Source organism: Lactuca serriola, chromosome 1 (assembly GCF_051521515.1).
Source record: "Lactuca serriola cultivar US96UC23 chromosome 1, Lser_US96UC23_V15, whole genome shotgun sequence".
In the NCBI taxonomy this organism is placed as follows: domain Eukaryota; kingdom Viridiplantae; phylum Streptophyta; class Magnoliopsida; order Asterales; family Asteraceae; genus Lactuca; species Lactuca serriola.
Genome location: NC_136408.1, coordinates 258,953,094 through 258,961,241, shown reverse-complemented (window position 1 = coordinate 258,961,241; position 8,148 = coordinate 258,953,094).

The following is an 8,148-nucleotide window of genomic DNA, read 5'->3' as shown; positions in this document are numbered from 1 at the left end:
TTCATCAAAGCAAAGATTCCATTTGCAAGGTGCTTGCTTCAATCCATAAATGGATTTCTCAAGCTTACACACTCTATTAGGGTACTCGTTGCTGACAAAACCCTCTGGCTGACTCATGTAAACATCTTCAGCCAACTTTCCATTAAGGAAAGCGGTTTTGACGTCCATTTGCCATATTTCATAGTCATGAAATGCAGCTATGGCCAACAGAACCCAAATAGACTTAATCTTGGCTACTGGAGAAAAGGTCTCATCATAGTCCACTCCAGGAATTTGAGAGAAACCTTTTGCAACCAGTCTAGCCTTATATGTGTGTACATTACCATCCATGTCGGTCTTCTTCTTTAAGACCCATTTGCACCCCACTGTCTTACGACCTGGTACATTCTCAACCAAGTTCCAAACTTGATTGTCATACATGGACTGTATTTCACTGTCCATTGCCTCTTTCCACTTGGCCGACTCAGGGCCTGCCATGGCTTCCGCGTAACTGTTAGGTTCATCCAGACCTATCAGTGTCTCATCACTGATAAGTGTATCTCCTTCTGCAGTTATATGGAATCCATAGTAATGCTCAGGAGCATTCCTAACCCTTGTGGAACGCCTCAAAGGTACAGACTTGTCAATTGGCTCAACAGGAGTTTCCTCCTCAAGTTGAGTGCTAGGGTTTGAAGTTCCTTCACCGCTTGACTCTTGAATTTCTTCAAGATCAACTTGCCTCCCACTGTTTTCTTGGCTTATGAACTCTCTTTCTCTAAAGAAAGCCCTCCTAGCTACAAAGACCACAATTTCATTAGGTCTGTAGAAGAGGTAACCAAAGGATTGTTGTGGGTAGCCGATGAAAATACACCTCTCGCTTCGGGGTTCGAGCTTATCATGAGTCTCGCGTCTCACGAAAGCCTCACAACCCCAAATCTTGATGTGGTCTAGTTTGGGTACTTTACCAGTCCACATCTCGTGAGGAGTTTTGGCAACTTTCTTTGTAGGGACTAGATTAAGGATATGGGTGGCAGTCTCTAAGGCATACCCCCAAAATGAGATTGGTAGCGAAGCTCGACTCATCATGGAACGAACCATATCTAACAAGGTTCGATTACGCCTCTTAGTCACACCATTCAACTGTGGTGTCCTGGGAGGTGTCAATTGTGAGACTATCCCACATTCCCTTAGATAGTCAAGGAACTCTGAACTAAGATACTCACCACCACGATCGGATCGTCGCATCTTAATGTTCCTGCCCAATTGATTCTCGACTTCCTGTTTAAATTCCTTAAACCTCTCGAAAGTCTCTGACTTATGCTTGATTAGGTAGACATATCCATATCTACTGTAATCATCAGTAAAAGTCAAATAATAACGATTAGCATCCCTTGTGGCATGTTTGAATGGTCCACACACATCCGTGTGTACAAGATCCAACAAACCTTCACCCCTCTCACACGAGCCTGTGAAGGGTGACTTTGTTATTTTTCCAAGTAAGCATGATTCGCAACTATCATCTGACTTTAGGTCAAATGACTCCAAGACTCCATCCTTTTGGAGTTGGCCTATGCGTTTCTTGCTTATATGTCCAAGGCGACAATGCCATAATGATGCTTTATCCAAGTTATTATTATTAATAGAATCAATACACAAAACATTATTTCCTAATTTATCTACAACAGATACAGCTTCATACACACCATCACAAGGTAATGCTTTGAAATAAAGAACATTATTAAAGAAAGCATCAATAGAACCAACTTCATTATTAAACGAAAAGGTAAACCCTTGTTTGTACAAAGCATGAAAGGAAATAATATTTCTTTCCATTCCTGGCAAGTAACAACATTTATTCAAATCTAAACTAAACCCACTACTTAGCGCTAATGTATAAACTCCAATCTTGGTAACAGGTAAAGCTTTCCTATTCCCCATGATCAAGTTCATTCTTCCTTGCTCCACATTCTCATTTCTTCTTAGTCCCTGCAAGTCACAACAAATATGAATACCACAACCGGTATCAAGGACCCAAGATTTAGAATGGGGTGAGTTATTAGATAAGATAGTGTAAATACCTGCATGGTTGGGTTTGACTTTCCCATCATTCACATCTTGCTGGTATTTTGGGCAGTTCCGCTTCCAATGTGATTTTTCATGGCAATAGAAGCATTCAACCTCTTTTGGGTCAGAAGAAGGAGTGATGAAACCTTTCTTGGTTCCACTTGAAGAAGAGCCATCAAGGGTCCGAGCCTTGGTACCCTTCGAAGAGCTCTTTCTTTTCTTCCCTTGACTTTTCCCGATTGCCAAAACCAGAGTAGAGTTTTGAGTAGGAGTGTTAACAACCGACTTCCCCTTAAGAGCTGTTTGTGCGGTCTTGAGAAGTCCCTGAAGTTTGCTGAGTGTGACCTCTTCCTTATTCATGTGATATGTCATGCGGAATTGATCATAGCACGATGGTAAGGAGTGCAAAATGATATCTATTGCAAGCTCCTCCGGGAAGTTCACATTAAGCTTCAGCAAACGATCCACATACCTTTGCATTTTCTGCATGTGGCTCGTGACGGATTCCCCGTCCTTCATCATGGCTGTTATCATGGAGCAGATGATTTCATACCTCTCTTGTCTTGCACTTTGATGGTATCTTTCCATCAAATCTTAGTGCATTTCATAAGGGTAGAAATCCTCATAAGACTTTTGGAGTTCTGCCGTCATCGTGGCCATCATGATGCATGCCACTTTCGTAGCATCCCTTTCATGTGCCTGAAAGTCAGCGATCTCCTGAGGAGTTGCAGTGGTCTCATCAATCTCCTTAAGCTCCTTGTCAAGGACATATTCTTTGTCCTCGTAGCGGGTAATAATCCTGATGTTTCTAATCCACTCATTGAAGTTGGATCCATCAAAGGTGACTTTCCCACACAAGTTCATAAGGGTAAAGGAGCTATTAGGGTTAGAGCAAGAAGCAACATTGTTTGAAGACATCTGAAAGAAGAGGACAAGATTAGTTTAGATATTAAGAGAGTCCTTAATAAAACACCCAAATGTAATATTAAGGCTAGGATCCAATCACAATATATTATAACTTGGAAGAGTGATGCCGTATCCAAGCTATAACATATTTGAAAGGTAGGTGAATGACGATTCACCAATTTCCACCACGAAAAACGAAATATTAAATATTAGGTTTTCTGATTGGTTCTTAGAAATTCCTAGATTCTTTGAGATTCAATGAACTTTTCAATGGCATGTTTCAATCTCGAGTGTGCCCTCCAAGTTTTGTGACTGGGATACCGAGGATCACAAAACGAGGTGTGAAGTAACCATGCAAATCACTTGGTACCCTTAAAGTTTATCACTCAATCGATGTGCCGGTAAACCACACACGCTCCACCGATACTATAATAAACCTTAAGTCACCCTTTACCTACCTTGTTAAGTCCAAGTTAGTGTGCTGGTTAACCACACACGCTCCACCAACGACTTAAACAAAGTGTAAAGTGTAATTTCATGGATTAGCACCTTATTCACATTTTTCCTAAAGTAACTAAGATTGGGAATTTAAAAAAACATTTAGTTACTTTATAATATTCATCATACTTTTAATGAGAATTTGTAAGTCCTTGTATTACCCGTTCGGCTAACGACCCTCCACCGGTCAAGCAAGCGGTGGGTGAGAGTGGACACCCATTAAGTTGCCATTTTATAGGCAACAACCTTATACCCACCTTATAGACCGGTTTCATGAATGAGGCGTACTAGCGGTAAGACGAATTTGTTCTTATACATATATATATATATATATATAATTATTAAATCATAATAATATAAGTATAAGGGTTGAATTTTAACTTTTAAAATTCTAAGGGTTGGAACTAAAGTTTTAACTTGACTTTACTTGTTCCAAAATGTAACAACCCGAAGTTGTTCATCACCGAAAACCCATTCTACCGTATAACTCGTCGGAGATCGAAATGTCCCGATATCGTTTTTGGGTTTAATTAACTAAAATTATATGTTTATTTTAACTCAATGAGTGTCCAATCCATTTAGGAACTCAAGAAATTAGCCCAAAAACATTTGTTACATGAGTTTTAGAAACGTCCCCGCCGGGTGACGGAAACTCAATCGGGTGCGACCTAAAGCATCGTTTAAGGTCGGTATCGGGTAGAATTCCACCGTGTCCAAGTTTTAGGAACTATATAAATGTGTTTAACCTCTCATTTGAAGATTTTTCCTTCTCTCTCTACTCTCTCTCTAACCTCTCTCCTAAATCCAAAGATTAAGTGTCCAAAACTCAATTTTAAGGCCTCAAATCCTTAAGGTACCTTCCTAGCCTTAATCTATAGCATATTTGGCTTCCAAATTTGTCATTTAATCATGAAATAGGACACAAAATATGAGTTTATGGCCCAGGAAGCCACCTAGGCCGTAAACACCAAGTTGAAGGGTTTTTAGCCCTTAAACTCCTTCCTAAGCTCATTTGGACTTTAGATATGGCTAAGGGACTTCAAGATATGGACTTAGAACATTTAAAACTTTGATTTTGAGTCATTTGAAAGAGTTTACGGCCAAGGCATAAGCTTGGGCCGTAAACTCATGTAAATGGGGTTTTTCATGCCCTTAAACCCTTCCAAATCACTAGTATGGCTTAGATATGAATTATAGAACAATGGTTTTAGCATTTGGACATTTGAAACATGATTTTTGGGGGATTTAGGTGAGTTTACGGCCAAGGCATGTGCTTGGGCTGTAAACTCCTCAAAACTTGGCATAAATTCAATTCTAAGGTGTTAGAAAGCCATCCAACACCACCAAAAGCCTTGGAATGAATCAAAGGACCAACCAAAAATAGTTTAAGGGCCTTAAGCACATCATTTGTTTGATTTCTAAGAGTTTACGGCCAAGGCTTGTTCTTGGGCCGTAAACTCCATAATTCATGGTGTTAGAATGCAAACTAAACACCCCTAAAGCCTTTAGATGAATTTTTGAAGCCCTTCCATGCAAGTTTTAGGCCTTGAAACACCTTGTAGCACCATATAGTAGAGTTTACGGCCATGAGAGGGGTCTCATGGGCCGTAAACTCCATAAATCTCTCAAATGTCCCTTGCAAACTCATGTTAGGCCTTGGAATAATTCTATTAATCACATGTGATTTGTTTTGGAACCATTTAACACCATTTTCTTGGAAAAATAGGAGTTTACGGCCATGGAGCCATGCTAGGCCGTAAACTCCCATATAAGGGTCTATTTGATGCTTTGAAATCATTCCAAGTCCCTAAACCAAGTCTAGAAATTATCCCCTAAGTGTTTGAAGTCATTTAGCACCTTAAACCACACCCACCATGAGTTTACGGCCGTAAACTCATGGGGAATGGGTGTTTTAGACCAAAAACTCTTCTATTAGTTTACTCATGGGGAGTAAACTCAAGTCCCAAGTCCCTAGTGTCATTTCACGTCCTTAAACGCCACCCGGGTCCCTCCAAACACTCATATCAGAGTGATTTCGCGATTTGAAGCAAATGTCCCTAACAAATGGCTAATCTAAGTCCTAATTAGATACAAATGTGTATCTTTAAATTATACTTAGGAAGCTCGCGCATTTACAAGCCCCGGACTAAAGTTTAGCATCCGAAATCGGCACGTTTCTCGTCCGGTGAGTTCATACCCCTACCCTTTTTCACTGTTTTTAACTGTTTTCAGGGGGGGGGGGGGGAATACAAGCAATGTATCTTGTACTCAAATTGATTTTCAACTTAATGGTTTCAGTTTCTAAATGTCTTAATTTCCAAAGATCTAGACAACTAATGTTTCGAATTGCAGGTTAAATACAGATTTTTGTTGAAAAGTATTTGATCTATATTGCTTTTATAAAGAAATCATACTAATAAGAATAATACGAATCCGAATATGAATGTAATCGAATACGAATATACGAATACGAATACGAATATGTCTACGAATACGAATACGAATATGAATACGAATATACGAATACGAATATGAATATGTCTACGAATACGAATACGAATAGGTCTACGAATACGAATACGAATATATGAATACGAATACGAATATGACTACAAATATGAATACGAATACGAATACGAATACGATTAAGAATACGAATATGACTACAAATACGAATACGAATACGACTAGGAATACGAATGCGAGTGCGAATGCGAATCCGACTACGAATGTGAAGTGACACCTTTGGTTGACACTAGACTTCGAATATACAGATACCGTACTCTCTAAGTGTCACCAGAGTTTCGAAAAACGAATACGAAAATACGCCTCTGGAACTCTACTGAGCTTCAAATATATCCGCCTCAGAATGTCGACAGAGCTTCGAATACACAACGAAATGTACTCTTTTGGAACTTAACAGAACTTCGAAAATACTGTAATGTACACTTCTGTGTGGTTCCAAAACTTCGAAAATACATCTAAGTTAGTAGATAGTAGCCATCCAAAGGTAGAATAACTGAGGGTTAGAATACTTATCTAATATTATACACATGGTAATAACTAGTATCAAATGGAAACGATCAGATAGCTCAAAACATAGGAAAATATGGGATTTTCCTGGGATAACATAACCGTTAGTAACGAACCTAGATACAAATAGACAACTCAACATATAGGAAAATATGGGATTTTCCTGGGTAACACAACAACACATAATCGAATAAAGAAACAAACGAATAACTATAACTATAAGGAAAATATGGGATTTTCCTGGAATGTCATAACCGACCGTTTTCGAAATTGTATCAAAGGATAACTAAACTGTTTTTAATAAGAAAATATGGGATTTTCTTCATCAACAACTTTTCTCGAACGTAAAGGAACTTGTCTTTTCAAAACTAAACTGCTTATGAACTCACCAGCTTTATGCTGATTTTCAAACTGCTTGTATTCTCAGGTCAACGTTAGACAGGTACATCGCAACCTTTTGGAGAAGACGGAGCGTCCCGATGAAACGACCCAAAAATTTCGTTTTTCAACATAACCAAAAACCATAATCTGAGTGTCATATCATAAAACCATACATGATGTATCTCAAAATAATAATAAAACACTGTGCGGAAAACTGTATCATATCCATGTCATATAAAAATCAAGAACTAAATCAACTCCCAGGATAAAAGCTGAAGCTGTGGTGTGTGCGATGCCATCAACCCGAGCTCTTCCCTCTGCTAGCGGAAGTACCTGAAACCAAAACTGAAACTGTAAGCACGAAGCTTAGTGAGCTCCCCCAAATTACCACATACCATACAATAATATATCAAGCACATACTGGGGCCTTGCCCCTCCATCGGACCGAAGTCCGAAGCTGACTGACTGGGACCTTGTCCCCTACATCGGACCAAAGGCCGAAGCTCACATCAGACCGAAGTCCGAAGCTGACTGGGACCTTGTCCCCTACATCGAACCGGAGTCCGAAGCTGACATCGAACCGAAGTCCGAAGCTGACTGGGACCTTGTCCCCTACATCGAACCGAAGTCCGAAGCTGACATCGGACCGAAGTCCGAAGCTGACTGGGACCTTGTCCCCTACATCGAACCGAAGTCCGAAGCTGACATCGGACCGAAGTCCGAAGCTGACTGATCATAACATAAACGTATCACTTAACATGAACACACATAATCCTGTCTGAGCCACGAAGGCATCAAACGTGCTAACTACTGCATCAGATAAAAATCCGGATACTACTGCTAGCTAAACGGGCCGGCGTTGTGGCCCTAGACTCGTTCCTACTGAAAGGGAACTCACCTCGTGAACTGGCTGCTGAGTGAATAGCTCTGAGCGCTAACTGCTGCTGCTCCGGTATCTCCCCGGCTACAAGTCCAAAAATACACTCAATCAAATACTAAACACTGCACTGGGTAAAATGACTCTTTTACCCTTGGTCAAAGTCAACTCTCGGTCGAAGTCAACTCTCGGTTGACCTGACTCGCCGAGTTGGGCCGCCAACTCGCCGAGTCCCTATTCTCACTCCTCGACCCTACTCGCTGCTACTCGTCGAGTATGGCATTGACTCGACGAGTACTCATTCGATCAAAAAACTCAGACAATCTTCATCCGACTCGCCGAGTCATATGAACAACTCGACGAGTTGTTCTTGAGCTTAAGAAGATTGCCTTGGACTCGTCGAGTTGTAT